Raw genomic sequence first — 19644 nt, 5'->3', positions numbered from 1 at the left:
GTGTCACTGGATCTGCAGGACGCTTACCTACACGTACCGGTGGCAAGATCCTCTCAAAAGTTCCTGAGGTTTGCTGTGGGTCAGGACCATTATCAGTTTTGCGTTCTGCCTTTCGGTCTAAAATCTTCTCCTCGAATTTTCACAAAGGTGCTGGCTCCTCTAGTGGCTTTGCTTCATTCAGAAGGGGTATTTCTGCATCCTTATCTAGACGACATTTTGATTCATGCCCAATCACGAGACCTTTTGCAGAAGCAGGTGGTCCATGTTCTGGGGGTCCTGCTAAACCACGGGTTTTTAATCAATTGGGAGAAGTCAGACTTAGTGCCGTCCCAGGATCTGGTTTTTCTGGGAGCTCGGTTTCAGACTCTTCTTGGGTTGGTGACTGTGTCAGAAAAACGGTTGGGTGTCCTACAGGCTTTGGTAAAGAAGGTATTGTTGCGGTCTGCTCCCCGAGCTCTTCTATGGTTGCGGCTGCAGGGTCATTTGGCGTCGGTGATATTTCTGGTTCCTTGGGCACGTTTCCATCTCCTGTGCTTGATGACATGGTTCTTGAGAAGGTGGACACCAGGGTCCGGTTCTCTGAAGGACAGGGTTCCAGGGTCCGGATTGATTCACAGAGAGTTGCAATGGTGGTTGGATGCAGACCACCTGAGGATAGGGGTTTCTTTATCGCCTCTGAGACCCGTGGTGGTGACGACGGATGCCAGCCTCTCCGGTTGGGGAGCATGGATGGGGTCGGCTCAGATTCAGGGGTTTTGGTCCCCTCGGGAGGCGAGTCGGTCATCGAATTGGCGCGAATTGCGGGCAGTATTCCTGGCTCTGGTCCATTTTCAGGATTCCCTGAAGGGTTCGGCGGTTCTGGTTCGCACAGACAACTTAGTGGCCAAGGCTTATGTCAATCGGCAAGGAGGGACCAGGTCAAGGGCTCTGTTCAATCTAGTCAGGGAGATTTTTGTGTGGGCTCAGGAGTGGGTTCCTTCTCTCAGGGCTACGTACATTCGGGGGGTGGTGAATGTTCGGGCGGATCTGCTGAGCAGAGTGATTCCTTCCTCTCAACTTTTCTCTCTCCGGAAGTCTCTGTTTCAGCATCTGGTTCGGCTTTGGGGTCTTCCAGTGCTGGATGTGTTTGCGTCAGTAGGGAATGCGAAAGTGGATCGCTTCTGCTCCCGGTTTCGATGTCCCCAAGCATGGGAGGTGGACGGGATGTCATGTCCTTGGCCGCAGGGCCTTTTGTATGCGTTCCCTCCTTTTCAACTACTCAGGGCGTTTCTGTTACGTGTGAGGGATCTGGGGTCCAGGGTTGTCCTAATTGCGCCACTTTGGCCGAGGGCGAATTGGTTCCCCTTGTTGAGGCTGATGGCGGAGGGGAGGATGTGGCCTCTGCCTCTTTGTCCGTCTCCCCTGGAGTTTCCCTGCCTCCCATTGGGGTCATTGAGAAGGTTACACTTGACGGCCTGGAAGTTGAACGACGGGGATTGACAGGTCTGGGGGTGCCGGTAGCTTTGAGTTCTACATTGCTGGCTTCGAGGAGACGTTCCACTTTGCTTTCTTATGGTAGACAGTGGAAGGTGTTTTCGTCATGGTGCTTAAGTCGTGAGTTAGATCCTACCTGCGCTTCTATCTTTGAGGTGATGCAGTTCCTGCAGGACGGTGCTCATTTAGGGTTGTCAGTGGCATCTCTTCGGGTGCAGTGGGCGGCTATTCAGGCATTCAGAGGACCATGGCGTAATCTTCAGGATGAAGGGCGCTTGATGCCGAGATTTTTTCAAGGGCTTGTTAATTTATTTCCTCGCCCGGTACGTTCTTTTCCTTCATGGGATCTGTCCTTGGTTTTGGATGTGTTGACGGAGCCCCCTTTTGAACCTTTGGGGGACTGTGATTTGCGCCATCTATCTTTGAAGACATTCTTTTTGGTAGCCATTACTTCGGCTCGTCGGTTGGGGGAATTGGGGGCATTGGCTTGTTCCTTTCCTTTTTGTAAGATTTTTCACGATCGGGTGGTTCTGGTTCCGGTACCTTCCTTTATTCCAAAAGTCAATTCTTCGTTCCATTCCCGGCAGGAGGTCATCCTTCCTTCATTTTGTCCGAATCCCTCCTCAAGGGAGGAGGTCCGTTTGCATTCGTTGGATGTGCGCAGGGTTTTGTTGGAGTATCTGCGGGTGGTGGCTCCTTTTCGTAAAGGGGATTCACTGTTTGTTAATTTTGGTCCGGCTCGCAAAGGTGAAAAACCTTCCACGGCTTCCTTGAGTCGGTGGGTTCGATCTTTAATTCTGTTGGCCTATTCCTTGAAAGAGGTGGTTCCTCCTCAAGGGATTCAGGGGAGATCTACCAGAGGCATGGCGGCTACGGTGGCGGAGCTTCAGGGGACTTCCGTGGTGGAAATTTGCAGGGCCGCCACTTGGGCTTCTCCTTTGACGTTTGTGCGTCGTTATAGGCTGTCGGACTTGGGTAGTTTGGAGTCGGTGTTAGGTCACCGGGTCTTATCCTCTATGAGATAATGTTTGGGATGTTCTTGGTGCAGGATATTAAATAAAGGTCTTGCAACTCGATGTCCGTCTCCTGTGTGTTTTCTTGCTATGTCTCATTAGTTAAAAGGAAGGCGAGGGAGGGACGGGAGGTAATGCTTCCATTTTCTTACGATAATGGCATTACTCCTAGTCCTACTCCCTCGCCTTCCTTTTCCGTTCCCTCCCACCCTCCCGGTACGGACTGTCCGAGTTGCAGCTTGGGCTTGGTTTTTGTACAGGAGGGGATAAGGGTGGGGGGGGTTTTTGAAAGGGGAAGGGAGGGTCTAGAGGGGAGGCAGGAGGCCTCATTGGTTAAAAGGAAGGCGAGGGAGTAGGACTAGGAGTAATGCCATTATCGTAAGAAAATGGAAGCAATACTCGTGTAATCCTGCGCTACCTTCATCATCACTGAAGCGTTCCAGAGAGGCCTTTAGCGCCGGTGGGTCCTTGGGGTTGCATAGATCATGATGGCGCACAAAGGCCCAGGCTAGTCCCCCCTGAAACATCTCCTGTTGTGGAGGGCTGTGCCACGCCCGTCTCTTCTTCAGCAGGAGCCCCACGGGGGCCACGATGGGCGTCCCCAGGCACTGTGCAGGTGGTGCTGGTAGTGCCTGGTAGCTAGTACATCGCTAGGGGCCCCAGGGGTGGGGCGGGGAGGCTCCCTACCTTGGTCAGGTTGTCTAAGATCGGTGTATCTACCCCCTGTTTCCTCTTGCTTGGCCCTCCTCCGGCTTCTCTGCTCCCTTTGGGGCCCACAGCTGACCTCTAATCCTTCTAGGACACTTTGTGTAAACACCACCATTAAATAATTTACTATTTCTGGTCTTCTTCCTTTGTTTCACGGTTTAAAGCGTGGGTCAGAACAAGCTTGTAACCTTTGATTTAAGTGAACTCTTTGGTCATGTCAGCGTATTGACCGAAAACGAAGATGTTTTCAACATCCAGGAGATGCAGACCGGCCCCGCTGCCCAGGCAGGGGCAGCAGTTTATACCCTCCACGGGGCATGTTCACAGCTTCAGCACGTCCAGCAACTGAAGCAACACAGCTGCGGTGTTTGGGGGTGCCCGGCCCACGGGCACCAGCTGGCACCGCTCTGTCAGCACCTGCTGACGTCAGCTGTGTGATGCCACCGTCGTGGGTTCCGATCAGAGGTCTGACTCTGCGCTGCCCCCCAACCCCCACCCCCGATGGATGACTAAAGAGGGTTGGCATATTAAACGGCACAGGCCGGAGGGGTAAGACTGGACTCTGCTTTTCTCTGATTGCCTTGGCACTGGCAGGCTTTTGATGGCTGCATCGGTCTCCTCTAGCGCCTCAGTAACGCCTTTCCTTCTGCCTGCAGGTCTTCGATGTGCTAAGATGCCCCTTCTTGAAGGCAGCCTGAGAGTTGAGAGCAGTGAAGCTGGATCTTTGGGTGAGTGCCTCGGAAAGTGCCTGGTTTGGTTTGTTGTTATCAGACAGTCAGCTTTTAAAGTACAAGCTCAGTGGGTCTTCCCCCCCCCCCTCCCCCCGCTTCCCCCCCCCCTTCCCCCCGCTTCCCCCCCCCCTTCCCCCCGCTTCCCCCCCCCCCCTCGTGCTGATGCTTCTAACCTGGAAGCCATGAGTCTGACAATGCAGAGGCTCCACCTTTTGGGGACGATGAAAGGAGTACCTGCAGATTGGATAATGGCAGGATGTGACGTCAAAGCACACAAAGTGCGATAGAAATGTTGGAGATGGAGCTTGTTGCCCCCCCCCCCCCCCCCCCCCCCCCGGAGCAGCAGTCCGTCGGTGTTTACCCTTCACCTGGGCCTGACACATTTCCACCCCCCTCGGTAGTTCACACTTAGGACTTCAGTCTCTCCAGGGTGGTGTGCAGTCAGTCCACGCAGCGCCTGCCAGCTGTTCCTTCTCACTAGGTCGGGCTCTGTGACTGCCTCTCTCCAGGGGTAGTTCATGCCCCGCTCGGTCACTGGGGGAAGACTTGTCGCTTGTCCTGCCGCATGTTTGGGAGAGGGACACGTACACAGACCTCAGTGTGACTAAGTGCACCCTTGCTTGCTACACACATCGACGTAATCTACTTTACTGCCGGGTGAAATCTTCGATAAAGGAAGTCACGCTGACAGCAGTCCGGTGCCCCCCAAAAGCCTGCATTAAACACGGATTCAAAGACTGGCGGGGGGGGGGGGGGGCTGCAGTTTAGTGGTCTAGAGACGGGGGTTAACTTGTGTTCAGAGCACCCCACTTGTGCCTGGAATTGACGCAATCAGATCTAATATGCCAACACTGTGTTGCAATCTTGGGAATGACTCTTGGGATTGTACTGACGTCATTGCATTACATTCGTCTCAGACTGGGGTATGTAAAGCCACATACGTTGCGTTTCAGGCTCTAACACCAGCCTTTGCGCTCCGCACACAGCGAGTATTGTCAAGGTACCTTTGCCCTGCTTGTCAGCCAGTGTTTGCTGTGGCTCAGGTAGAATAACTCCAGGTCTTTCAATGGCAAGTGGCTGCGTGTATCCTGTTACTGGGCGCTGTTTCTAAAGCAGAGGCACTCCTTGCTGACAGACGAGGCTGACCTCAAGCTGCCGGGGCCACTGGATAGCAAGGGAGGCGCCCAGAAGCCCGGGCTTTAGCGGACACTTGATATCCCGACACCCACATGAGCCTTGAACCATAATGCATTGTCCTGCCCGCGCCCCCATCTGTGATACTTGTTTCATGGTCTGTGACATTGTCCTGTGTCTAGCCTGAGAGGCACTGATGTTCACCTGCTGATCATGAATGCTGTTCACTGTCCCGTCCTGTACGACACATCAGTCCATGCAAGTAAACCCCACCTGAATGGTGTTTCATACAGTACCAAAGCCATTCCTCGTTCTTGTTCTCTCTCCATGCTAACCTTAAATAGTAACCAACCCCTCGATGACTGTGTCCTCTTTACTGCCTGCAACTGGACTGTCGGCCCTCTTCTGGGGTCACAAGGGCAAGCGGGCTTATGAGCCTCCGCTGTGGGGACTGGAAACATTGGCTCTGTAGTGCTGTGGTTCTCTAAACTGGGCTACGTACAACCCCGTCAGGGCTTCTACTTGGTGGTAGCGATGGCGAGCAGCCGCTAGCTCCTTATTTGAAGTAGTGAGTCACCCACCAGTGTGACAACATATTGTCTAACCCAGTGTTTTACCTTAGTAAAGAAAAGTACTTTAATAAACACACAAATCTTAGTACTACACAAGACCTGCAGCAAATATGAATGCTTCACTGGTGTAGGCAACTGAGCTTCTGACCGGTGTTCCTCTCCACCTCATACTACTTCTCCTGGGTTTGAGTTCTGTCTGGGCAGGTATCAAGAACAGATGCATATTACTAGTCTCTGTGCTCAGTTAGTTTAGTAGTCTCCACGTGTTATTCTATATACATTTTGGGCCGGCTGAAGTCTTCTGACAACTGACCTGTTGGAGCCTAGGTACAGGACATTGCAGTAACCTAACCAGGATCATAATGCTGCTTGGATGACGGTTGTTTGGTACTAGGATTAAAAAAAAAAACGAGAACAGGTCCAAGACTTCTCAGAAGCCCAAAACATGTGCCTGTTACTATTCTGGCCTGAGCCTAAAAAATCATAGAGCTGCCCATGACAACTCCTAAATCTTTATATGGAAACCTTGGGAATGGGGGGAATGTCCAAGAGAAGGAGGCCACCAGTGGTCGTCCCAAGTGTGGGTGTCTTTCCCCAGTACAAGAACTTCAGTTTTGTTTGCGTTCAGGCGAAGACAGTTGGCGTTCATCCAATCTGCAACCGCTAACAGTCCGGTTAGGATTGTCTATGAAGGAGAGAACCAGCTGAGTGTCATCAGCAAAGGATACTAATGTAATCCCTATGGATTAAGCAACCTGAGCCAAGGGTTGGATATAGATATTGAACAAAGTCGGGCTCAATGAAGACCCCTGCAGAATGCCATAAGTAGTCTGCTTAAGGTGTCATGAACTTGCCATGGCACAGTTTGTTGATGTAGCGGCACAGTTTGCCTTGTAGTTGGAGTGGCACACTCTACTTAGGCACAGCTAATTTTCAAAAGCGGCAGAGCCCTCTTTGGCACAGTCCCTAGATGTATCTGCTTGGGTGCAGTTCAAAGATGCTGCTTGTTCTGACTGGAGCTGCTTGTCTGGTGAGACTTTGCTCACATTTCCTAGAGCAGGCAGATCTCTCTCTTCATTCTTTCTTTGAAGACTGACCCTCACGCTGCAGAGGTCAAGATGCTTCTGGTTCTTTATAGACAATCGCACTTCCTGCTCGGTAGGCAGACTCCTTCCCTCTCTCTGCAGACAGGTTGGCTTCTAGAGGCTCCTGCAGGGTTGACAGGCAGCTTCCCTCTGTCAGCCGGAAGATTGTCTTCTATACGCTTCAGGACAGGGGAACAGCTTCTTCCTCCTAAGTAACACTCCAGGTGGAACCTCCTCTCCTCTGGACATCTGGCTGTCAGGCGGACACCAACTTTGGTTGCACGGCAGTCCTCTTAGTGCTCCGTGGAACGCTCCCTTCCTTGTTCACAAATAGTTTGGAATTGGAACACTAAGTGCGTCAGTGGTCCTCACTTTTATACTCTGAGTGGACAGGCAGGATGTAATGCAGACCCCAGCAGTGGCATTCAGTTTAAGGTCTATGAATAGCTGTGCGATATGGAACCCTCACCACATTCCGCAGGGGAGGGAGTGCCATCATTTTGCATTATGCCACTGCGAACCAGGGATGTTGATTTTCTATCTGTACTCCAGGAACCAATTTTATGTGTCATCTCCAGGCTGTTATCCACACACATCCTCTGTGTAGAGTGATAATCCTCAGAGCTGTGTAGTCTCCAGCTTGGAGTACCCACAACAGAGATGCAAAGACTTATGATCTTTCTGCACCTGGTTGTCAACAGCTAAACTGAATAGTGGTCTGGAAAAAGACAAAAAAACGAATCTTAAGGACTCTTATCACTCTGAACATCAGAGTTTGCAGCCGCCCTTCACCCCTACCGCTTACTAAATGCATTGCTTAGGAAGACCAATCGGCAACCATGCCCAGTCAAAGGACATAATTAAATTTCTGAAGGAGCCTTTTCTCCTTTTTCCTCAGTTTAGTGTCTAAGTACCCCCTGACATCTTCAAGAAGGCTGACAATACACTTCCACCGCCTGGGAGGACAACCTCTTCTCCATTTTGTTTACAGGAACAAGCCACATACCTACTCTCATGACATTCATTTGGGATTTTTGCTCTAGGATCTTGATTAGTGCATAGAAATGGAACTTCACAAGTGTGCCTTAAAGCCTCCAGTATATTGACACTTATAAAAAGGTCTGTCCGCAATTACTGATTCTCAAAGTACGATATTCTACTACAACCATGCTAAACCTATGACAGGGATGGTAGTCTACTGGCAAAAGAGGACACGCTTGACATGCTTCTCCCGGTCCAGGATCTCACTCATGGTATGGGACAGGCATTGGCCTTTGCGCACACAATGCATTTGCGTGAAGAAAAATCAAAAACAGCTTCCCGGATTTTCTGTTGAGCACACAGCTCTTCCCCATGCAAGGGACATTCTTGTCCCACCACATACCATAGACTCATTTGTCCAGTGTTAGTTTTTACCATTCTCCTATGATTTATTATTTTATTTTCCGTACAGCTGAGTCGTTTTTCAGTTCTCATTGATTCGTACCGCCACCACTCCGGCTGGAGTATGGTTACCTCCATTTACCGTTGTTTTACGTCAAGTTATTCCTGTGGATCCTGAGCTTCCCTGGCAAACTTTGAATTGTGGTTCTGGAACCACACTCTGGTTAAAATGTGCTCAATACTACTACTACTAGTTCAGCAGCTACTACTAGTATAACTCCCACTACTAAATCTTCTACTATAACTGCTACTAATTGTGTTATTGCTCTTTCTGCTACTCCTCACACTCTTTTTACTACTCCTCTTACTCTCCCATGTGCTCTCTCCAACCCTGCTCACACCCTTCCTGCTCTCCTCTCCATTGATTTAGACTTGGGAATCTCTCTTGATAAGTGCTTTGATGTAGTCCCTGCACGGTCTGTGTATCTTTAAAGACCTGGGCCTCAGACCTAAGCACCATGCTTGCCTGGTTTACTGACCGTTCATATAGTGTAACACACGTACTTCGACTGGCTACGTTGATCCTAGTGTCCAGCTTTTTGGACACTTATTCACTGCTTACTGTTTACACTCCTTTGTCATCTGTAAAGAAACTTACTTCGCCCCTGATGTTTTTAAATATTCACTGATTATGCATTAATGGTGATGAACCCTTACCATTCATCCTTATGACACCTGGATTTTAGTGGAGTTCCTAATCGAGTTTTCTATTCAGGACCTACTCTACTTAAATTGCTGGTAAATCGTTTTCATGGAGCACTGTATGAAAGCTTTTTGAAAAGTACAAATGGCTGTTGCTTCCTTTAAGCTTTTAGTTACTGTTGTTATTGCAGGATCTCCCACCAGATATTCTGCCCTATCTGCCTCGTGCTTGAATTCCTTCTACCCAGAAATTCTGAAAAATGTTTAGATCATTTACACCATCTCACACTAAAATGTCCCTTTCATTATTCACCTGCGCACTCTGATACTTTTAGTATCTATTGGTTTTCACTCGTGCGGCTTTCTTCCCATCAACAGTCTCCGCCCTTAGAATAGAAAACACCCGATCCGAAGACTTAGGCCTTCCCTTGCACATTCTGCAGTGGTCAGTAGGTCCACATGACCCCTGTCTAAGATTGCCTCAATACGCGCTTGGGAGGGTGGTTGAATAGAGGGGTGGGGTGGGGGAGGGGGGGGCAGATCAGGTTGAGGTGGGGGATCATATTGACCTGGAGACAAGAGCACGGGGTCCCTTGAGAGACGTGTTCCCAAGTGAGCAGCAGGCCCTTAACAGACCATGGCATCTTCTGGCAAAGCTGGACCTCTCCACATGTTACACTAAGTTCAGTTGTGTTACATGGTGCTCTAGTGTTGCCTAGTGTCGTACGTTACAGGTTCAACTATATTCACTCCAGTGTTGAGAGTGCAATGGGAAAGCACCAGTTAGTTGTTTGGCAAGGTGTTCACACAGGGGGCGTGAGGGGAAGTTGTTTACCACATCAGAAAATGTCCTGGACACAGCCTCTGTGATACTTCAAGCGCACAACAGATTGACCCAATTGCCTGGTGGAAGCAAAGGACTCTGGGTGGTGGGAGATCACTATGCACACTGACACACTACAGATAGCCACATTGAATGCTTGTGGCCTAAATGCGTACACAAAACTGTTTGGAACACAGGCCTATCACCAGGGTTTAGATATAGTCTGTTTCAGAAAAACACACTGAACAGACGAAGGGGCATGCAAAATGTGGAAGAAATGGCAGGGACAATAGTACGCACTGTATGCCAGAGGAGCCACTATTTGGGTGGTCCCGGGAGCGCGCTTCCAACACACAGTCCGCAGCATATCTGGTGGGCTGATATATTGTAGTCTATTGTCTACTAGATGGGATGGAAGGATGTCTGTTGAACTCCTATGCCCCTAATACCGACAATAACAATTTATTTGCAAAGTTGTACCAACTTGTGCTCCTGTGTGTAGATTTACCCTTGATATGGGCTGGTGATTTTAATTGCATTGTGGATGGTATCCTGGATAGACACCTGCCCAAGAACCATACAAAATCAGGCATGACAGCAGCGTTAGCTGATGTTATGCGAAGATTGAACTGAATTGATATTTGGTGAGATACTGTCTTTTGAAGGGCTGTCAAAGACTGCCTAGAAGAATAGGTTGACAAACTTTGGGTCCACGGAGATGCAGGCAACTGAATGGGGAGGCACTGAAGGTAGTTGTTAGAGGCGAGTGCATGTCTATTACGTATGGTATCAGTGTGCATTTACAACACACACTGATGTGACAGGAGACTCAATTGCTGCACCCTCAAGCACAGGGGGATGGAATGGCAGGCCAGGCATGAGCCTTGATAGGCCTGCAGCGAGACACAACCAAGACTTGTGACATACTGAACAGGTACAGCCTGCATGACTACAGACAAACGATACACTGCAAAAGGGATGTGTCAGGTAGATCACTTGCATGACTACTGAGACGAGAAGCACCCTCCTTGCCGACCCTGAACTGGTTGGAGGTTGGGCGGGAGGACGGCGATAAAGCAGGTGAGTATAAATAACACCCTGGTGGAATATTTAACCAGCCTTAATGAGCAGCCTGTCGTGTCAGCATCCCGCAGAGCGAGGTGTTCTTAGGCCCTAGGCATACATAGATTCACTGAACCTTGAAATCACCAGACAAGGAGGTGTTTGCCAGCACTACTAGCATTACACATGGTCTAGACCTCAGGAGGGGGTGGTTTCCTTTCAGAATTTTGTCAGACGTATGCAGATACAGTAGTGGAATAACTGCTCAAAGTGTATCAGGAGGTGAAGGGGCACAACCTCTTGCCGAATTCCCTTCCATTGTTATGGTGTTCAAATCGAACAAAGACCCAACACACCTAACCACCTATAGAAAGTTGTCCACGCTAAACGTAAACACAAAAATCCTCTGCAAGATATTGGCCTCTAGGTTGATGCCCAGGGTGGGGGAGCCTGATACATGATAATGAGTGTGAGTTTATCCTGGCCAAAACATCTTAATGAATATACAGGGCTTGGGCCATGTCATGGCATCAGTAGAGAAGTCCCAGGGAAGAGTGCCGCCTTAGTGGCACTCAGCATCGAAAAACGTTTGACTCCCTTAAGTGGAGTACAATTTCGTTGTCCTCAGAAAAATGATCTTTGTCTGCAGTTTCCTGCATTTGACGAGGCATGCAAGTCCTTCAGAGTGGGTGTGAGAGAGTCCTACAGTTATCCACAATAGCACAGACAATCCGGGAGATCTGGACCGGGTTTGCAGAGTTACCGACTCCCTCTGCCACATTGAAAATCCTCCAAAAGGGAGAAGCAGGGGGGAAACTGGCATCACAACTTTATGCAGAATGAAAGATCCCGGATTCCACTGTGCACCATGGGACAGGCATGGGATTATGACTTACCAACGCCCCTAACAGATGAGGAGTAGGCGGCTTCCTGCATGCAGGAGATTGCAAGCAATGCACGCTTTAAAGTGACACACTTTATCTACAACGTGTCTACCTATTGCCAGCCCAACTGTAGAGAATGTACCAGACCCTCGACTTGCCCACGTTGTGTAGACCATAGCGCCGCGTTCCTACATATGACCAAGACATGCAGGAAACGAACACAATACTGGACGAAGATAGTGACGCAGCTTAAAAGGGCGACCCGAATCAGACTAGCGACAACATTACAACTGTGCCGCTCAGTTTAGTCCATAAATGTAAGAGGAGAATAATGCAGCATAAATGTGCAGCTTTTGGCCTCGTGCTGAGTAAGCTCCAGATCACAATACATTTGCTATTAGCAAAGAGCCCGACAGTCTTAAAATATAGCCAAGATATGGTGGGGTCTACCCTAGCGGAAGAGGTGCAGCTGAGGAGGGTGTGGACAGATGAGGGAGCAGTGGGAGACTTGACATGCTGGGCTGATATCCAAACCAAGTTGGAGCAGCGAGTTATACCTTCAACCACACCTCCCCCTTATCCTAAAGAGCCTTTAGGTCATGCCACCAACCTAAGCACCTGCTGCTCCCAAGGTGCAGACCCCAAGGTCCAACGTTTGATCAGTCCAATTGGTGGCCCACCGACAGAGTACTAAGTCAATTCACTTTTAGAGTTGTCATGACCCAACTAGTTCTTTATGCAATTCATGTTTAAAACCGAAGACAGCCAACTTGTTTCGTTCACCACATGTGAACTTACTCAGGGCTGTAAAAAGAAACATAAAACAAACATATATATATATATCCCTCAATAAAAGCAAACAAACACATAAACACATTTCAACATACTTACAAATAGAAACAGAATTTGTATCGTATAAAACCAATATAATGATACAGTGAAACATACCACAAATAAAGAGACCAAGGAGAGAAGAAAACATCTTACCACATTACACATTTTTCACAGCACATAGAGTTACATCCCCACTCACATTTATATAGCGATTTGAATATGGAGAATAGGGAAACATATCAACCGAGTGAAGAATGACATTATGATCCCCCCATACCCCACATACATTCAATTGACATAGATGATGGTACCATTCTTAACTGTGTCTTTTAATGGTGAGCATTCCTTACTATATATTTCAATGATGACAAATCAGTTTAAACACCGTTTAAAGGCTTATACCATTCCCAATTATTTCATAATTTAGCTAGTCCAGTATCTTACATTTTAGTATTATAAATCCCATTTCATACTACTATGTATCCTTAGCTATTAGATGTTTCATAACTAATTCCAAATACAGAAAACCGCAGTATCCAAATCTAAACCAATTCCAAACTTCACATGAATTCACATTGTTTACCCATTTCACATTAATCCCTAAATCATTTACCTAAGTGTTTTCCACAGATACCCCTCTATAAATCATATATAAATATATTTTCAATCTTTTTAAATACTTTGCCCATTATGATACATCATTTGGTATTTGATTTGACACGTTACATGACATTCAATATCTGTTTTAATCAACTGTTACTTCAAGTTTTTAATTTTCCATTACGCACAGTCTCAAAAGTTTTAATCCATTCCAAATTCCACCTGGGTTTATAACCGTAAACATTCCAAAAGGCATCTAAAATTTATACAGCACATCTGTAAGAAGCTCCCTTAATTGGGCTTCTATAAGTGCTGCCGAATCCTATTTCCAGGGAATACACATGGGGGGGCACTCGCTGCAAAGTATCAACCACACTTTGAACGTCATATTTTCTGAGGAGATATTCTCAAGTAACCTGATCACGTTATAATCACCACTATTCTCTCTGTATGCAGATCAACATTTCCAAAAATTACCCACCACACTTTAAAACGTTGCATCTTTTGAAAACGCATAGCTGTCCTATGGTTACATGACGTAACGTCACAGCAGTTATGTTCCACTTTACTAAGCTCCACAAGCCTTCATCATCGTATATTTACACGTTGTTCTAACGTCGCATAGTGTTTAAAGAGGCGCTTTCATATCCCCTCATCTGATTGCAGCCACTGCGCTTTACTCACTGTAATATTTCATCCCATACTCAACACCACTTAGTGTTCATAGCGGCACCCACACATACGTTCGTCACCCTGTAGCCACCATGTACTTCCCGCTGTCATATCCAACTTGTAACCATACGTTCAAAAGCTTAGTAGGCATTCCCAAAGCGATCTCATCCACTACCCCACGCTCCTCAGCACAGATGAAAAAATTCCTAATCTTACGGGGGTACTTCAACGTCTTCTTGACAGCATGGTGGTTAAACCCATATACTATGCAGTACCAGTACTGTCAGCACAGGACTTAGGAGTCACCTCACCATCATTTGGTATATTGAACCCCATCCCACCTACTTTTAAATTGAGTCTTTGCTTTTATGAACACCAAAAACTAGAGGAATTGATGTAGGTTACAGTGGGCTACTGCAAATAAGTCCACCTTAGATTCGTAATGCGCTGGATCTAAATTCTTATTGCATTCTCTATTATTTTTAACCTTTGGAACAATGTGATCTCTAAAATATATCATCCAGTATTGTTCATAAGCTTTGCCTTGCAGATTAGTGCTTTGATAAACTGTATTTTTAGAGTTTTACACTTACCGCTTGTTGGAAAATGGGTTATTGGTAGGGCAGGTAGGTACCTACACCTAGCAACAAGCCACTAACCTCCACATAGGTACAGTTAGGTCTCAGTAAATTAATCCCAGCTCAACCCTTGGTAGCTTGGCAACGAGCGTCAAGGCTTAACTTAGGAGACAAAGTGTAAAGCATTCAAATATCACAAAACAGTAATTAAATAAAACACAGGAAACAGTTTAAAAATCCAAAACCAATTTATAAAAATAGTTTATATTTTTATCTTTAAAATGACACAAAAACGATTAAAATCGGTTCAGGGGAAACGGAGATATGAATTTTTAAAGAATTATTACTTTTCTAGCGCTTAGAAAGAAAAAGCGCCAATCGGGTCATCTGGTTGCACCTCGACCGGGGCAAAGTCAAACTTTCAGGCCGACCGCGATGGAGCCCTGCTCGGCTACAGGTCGCGGGAGGCCTCGGTTAAAAAGTTACCTTCTGACTTAGTCTTTATTTTGAAGTTTTTCTTCACCGGGACGAACCTGCCAGTTGAATCCGACCTCCTGGAGCCCTTGTCCGGATACGCAATGTGGGTTTCCTCGGTGGAGACTTTTACCTTCGGACTTAGTAGTTTTTTCGAGATGAAAATCCTTCGACCGGGGTAAACCTGGATCTTGATCCGACGTCCATGGAGCCCTTCTCGGATACGATGGCTGGGAGGTCCCGGTCAACTTTTTACGTTCGGACTTAGTCTCTTTTTTGGATGTTTTTCTTTACCGGGACGAACCACGAAGTCGGGCCGGGTCGCGGTTGAGGCAAGCCGGCTAGAATTTCCGCGGTGGGTCGGTCCCTCTCTGGAACTTTTTTCCAAAAATTCTCAAATCTTTTCCAAACTTCTGGGGCTTCACCCAGATGTTCTTTTAAAGTTCTTTTGGGGTCCACAGCTCACCCCAAGGGTCCAGAAGTTCTGTGATGGTCCTTGGGGGGTGCGGACTTCAACTCCCAGAATGCACCTGGCGCAAACTCCTTTTTGGCCACTGGACAGTGGTCAGCTGGTCGCTTTCTTCAGGAGTTGGTGCAGGGGACTCTGGTTAGCAATTTTTCACCTGTAGCAAACAGGGAGTCCCTCCTTGAACCAGTTGAAGCCAGGCAAAGTCCTTCTTGTGGTGAAGCCCAAGTGTGCAGCTGATGCAGTCCTTCTGAGTGCAGGCCAGGGGTCCAGCAGGGCAGTCCTTCTTCTTCTTTAGTTCCTTTCTTGTTGAATTCTGGAGGGGATCTGAGGTGTGGGTGCAGGTCTGCCAGTTTTATCCTTGCTCCTGGGTGAAAAGCAGGGGGGCCCTGGCTCTCCAATCAGGGACAGGGTCGTCCCCCTGTGATGACCACTTCCTGGGAAGTGTGGCAAAAATCCATCCCAGAAGGCAACAGTCTCTAAAAATCCAACATGGATGAATCTGATTTTTGGAGGTTACATCTGGCTGAGCCCACCCACTGGTGTGGCTAAAAATCATAAACACACCCCTCTCCTGCCCTCTCCTAATCTAATCAAGGGGGCACCTAATTGTCTGGGGTTGCAGGATGTGGGGGTGTTGCTGGGTGCTGCAAATGTCCTTCTCTGCCTTTGAAGACCAGTTTGGCAGCCCTCCCCCTTCCTGCCTCACCATCTGCTGAGGGGAGATTCTCTCCCCCAAGCACATTCCTTTGTGTGAAGCCTGGCCACTTCACACCTCATCAAGGCAGCCTGGCAGAAGCTGCTGCAGGCTGGCCAATCAGAGCACAGCAGCAAAAACAATGCAGAGCTGAAATTGGCAACTTTTTAGGTAAAGTCTAAACTTTTTACCTGAACTAGTTATATTAAATCCAACAACTGGAAGTTGTAGGATTTATTACAACAATTAATTTGATACCAAATTCTTGGTATGCAACATTTAAGGAGACTTTAAAATTTAAAATAAAGTCTGCCCATTCTAGCCTATGAAGGCCATTTACTTCAATGAGGGAAAAACGAATTTGGCTGTTTTTACCTCACCAGGGCTTATAAATCTATTTTTATAAAGTCCCTGCTTATAGTTACATGGCACCCAGCCCTAGGGGCACATAGGGCACACCTTAGGGGTGACTTATTGTAGGAAAGTACCATCTTGCCTGGCATGTTACCCCCATTTTTCACTGTATATATGTTGTTTTAGTTGTATGTGTCACTGGGACCCTGGTAACCCAGGGCCCCAGTGCTCATAAGTGTGCCTGAATGTGTTACCTGTGTAGTGAATAACTGTCTCACTGAGGCTCTGCTAATCAGAACCTCAGTGGTTATGCTCTCTCATTTCTTTCCAAATTGTCACTAACAGGCTAGTGACCATTTTTACCAATTTACATTGGCTTACTGGAACACCCTTATAATTCCCTAGTATATGGTACTGAGGTACCCAGGGTATTGGGGTTCCAGGAGATCCCTATGGGCTGCAGCAATTCTTTTGCCACCCATAGGGAGCTCTGACAATCCTTACACAGGCCTGCCACTGCAGCCTGAGTGAAATAACGTCCACGTTATTTCACAGCCATTTTACACTGCACTTAAGTAACTTATAAGTCACCTATATGTCTAACCTTTACCTGGTAAAGGTTGGGTGCAAAGTTACTTAGTGTGAGGGCACCCTGGCACTAGCCAAGGTGCCCCCACATTGTTCAGAGCCAATTCCCTGAACTTTGTGAGTGCGGGGACACCATTACACGCGTGCACTACATATAGGTCACTACCTATATGTAGCTTCACAATGGTAACTCCGAATATGGCCATGTAACATGTCTATGATCATGGAATTGCCCCCTCTATGCCATCCTGGCATAGTTGGCACAATCCCATGATCCCAGTGGTCTGTAGCACAGACCCTGGTACTGCCAAACTGCCCTTCCTGGGGTTTCACTGCAGCTGCTGCCAACCCCTCAGACAGGCATCTGCCCTCCTGGGGTCCAGCCAGGCCTGGCCCAGGATGGCAGAACAAAGAACTTCCTCTGAGAGAGGGTGTGACACCCTCTCCCTTTGGAAAATGGTGTGAAGGCAGGGGAGGAGTAGCCTCCCCCAGCCTCTGGAAATGCTTTCTTGGGCACAGATGTGCCCAATTCTGCATAAGCCAGTCTACACCGGTTCAGGGACCCCTTAGCCCCTGCTCTGGCGCGAAACTGGACAAAGGAAAGGGGAGTGACCCCTCCCCTGACCTGCACCTCCCCTGGGAGGTGTCCAGAGCTCCTCCAGTGTGCTCCAGACCTCTGCCATCTTGGAAACAGAGGTGCTGCTGGCACACTGGACTGCTCTGAGTGGCCAGTGCCACCAGGTGACGTCAGAGACTCCTGCTGATAGGCTCCTTCAGGTGTTAGTAGCCTATCCTCTCTCCTAGGTAGCCAAACCCTCTTTTCTGGCTATTTAGGGTCTCTGTCTCTGGGGAAACTTCAGATAACGAATGCATGAGCTCAGCCGAGTTCCTCTGCATCTCTCTCTTCACCTTCTGATAAGGAATCGACTGCTGACCGCGCTGGAAGCCTGCAAACCTGCAACATAGTAGCAAAGACGACGACTGCAACTCTGTAACGCTGATCCTGCCGCCTTCTCGACTGTTTTCCTGCTTGTGCATGCTGTGGGGGTAGTCTGCCTCCTCTCTGCACCAGAAGCTCCAAAGAAATCTCCCGTGGGTCGACGGAATCTTCCCCCTGCAACCGCAGGCACCAAAAAGCTGCATTACCGGTCCCTTGGGTCTCCTCTCAGCACGACGAGCGAGGTCCCTCGAATCCAGCGACTCTGTCCAAGTGACCCCCACAGTCCAGTGACTCTTCAGCCCAAGTTTGGTGGAGGTAAGTCCTTGCCTCACCTCGCTGGGCTGCATTGCTGGGAACCGCGACTTTGCAGCTACTCCGGCCCCTGTGCACTTCCGGCGGAAATCCTTTGTGCACAGCCAAGCCTGGGTCCACGGCACTCTAACCTGCATTGCACGACTTTCTAAGTTGGTCTCCGGCGACGTGGGACTCCTTTGTGCAACTTCGGCGAGCACCGTTTCATGCATCCTCGTAGTGCCTGTTTCTGGCACTTCTCCGGGTGCTACCTGCTTCAGTGAGGGCTCTTTGTCTTGCTCGACGTCCCCTCTCTCTTCAGGTCCAATTTGCGACCTCCTGGTCCCTCCTGGGCCCCAGCAGCGTCCAAAAACGCCAAACGCACGATTTGCGACTAGCAAGGCTTGTTGGCGTCCTTTCGGCGGGAAAACACTTCTGCACGACTCTCCAAGGCGAGAGGGATCCGTCCACCAAAGGGGAAGTCTCTAGCCCTTTTCGTTCCTGCAGAAACCTCAGCTTCTTCTGTCCAGTAGAAGCTTCTTTGCACCCGCAGCTGGCATTTCCTGGGCATCTGCCCATCTCCGACTTGCTTGTGACTTTTGGACTTGGTCCCCTTGTTCCACAGGTACCCTAGATTGGAAATCCACAGTTGTTGCATTGCTGGTTTGTGTCTTTCCTGCATTATTCCTCTAACACAACTTCTTTGTCCTTAGGGGAACTTTAGTGCACTTTGCACTCACTTTTCAGGGTATTGGGGAGGGTTATTTTGCTAACTCTCACTATTTTCTAATAGTCCCAGCGACCCTCTACAAGGTCACATAGGTTTGGGGTCCATTCGTGGTTCGCATTCCACTTTTGGAGTATATGGTTTGTGTTGCCCCTATCCCTATGTTTCCCCATTGCATCCTATTGTAACTATACATTGTTTGCACTGTTTTCTAAGACTATACTGCATATTTTTGCTATTGTGTATATATATATCTTGTGTATATTTCCTATCCTCTCACTGAGGGTACACTCTAAGATACTTTGGCATATTGTCATAAAAATAAAGTACCTTTATTTTTTGTGTTTTCTTATGATATTGTGCATATGACACTAAGTGGTACTGTAGTAGCTTCACACGTCTCCTAGTTCAGCCTAAGCTGCTCTGCTAAGCTACCATTATCTATCAGCCTAAGCTGCTAGACACCCTATACACTAATAAGGGATAACTGGGCCTGGTGCAAGGTGCAAGTACCCCTTGGTACTCACTACAAGCCAGTCCAGCCTCCTACACTTATATGTAAAAATAAGGTAGTTTAAGACTTTGGAAGTACCTTTAATTCCAAAGTCGAATTTGCATATAACTTTAATTTAAAAGCAGCCAGCAAGGCAGGCTTGCTTTTAAAATGACACTGGGCACCTCAGCAATGCACCTAGGTGTGCACCACCTATGCTGTGGTCCCTAAACCTACATGCCCTACCATATACTAGGGACTTATAGGTAGGTTAACTTAGCCAATTATAATTAGCCTAATTTGCATATCCATTTTACACAGAGCACAGGCCCTGGGACTGGTTAGCAGTACCCAGGGCAC

The 19644-nt window shown here is 48.0% G+C and overlaps 1 protein-coding gene across 10 annotated transcripts in view; it reads left to right on the top strand.

Moving 5' to 3' along the window:
• AGBL5 (AGBL carboxypeptidase 5) overlaps positions 1-19644 on the top strand; it is a 358598-nt gene that overhangs the window by 11944 nt on the left and 327010 nt on the right. For 8 of the 10 annotated variants that reach the window (XR_011203584.1, XR_011203583.1, XM_069233620.1 and 5 more), the window contains exon 2: positions 3851-3922. The exons of the other annotated variants lie outside the window; for them this stretch is intronic. The gene's annotated coding sequence lies outside the window, so the exon portion shown is untranslated. The remainder of the gene's footprint in view (positions 1-3850; positions 3923-19644) is intronic. 10 annotated transcript variants of the gene reach the window in all.

Source organism: Pleurodeles waltl, chromosome 5 (assembly GCF_031143425.1).
Source record: "Pleurodeles waltl isolate 20211129_DDA chromosome 5, aPleWal1.hap1.20221129, whole genome shotgun sequence".
NCBI classification, from domain to species: Eukaryota; Metazoa; Chordata; class Amphibia; order Caudata; family Salamandridae; genus Pleurodeles; species Pleurodeles waltl.
The sequence above is the reverse complement of the archived record's forward strand: the minus strand, read 5'-3'. Positions and strand labels throughout refer to the sequence as shown.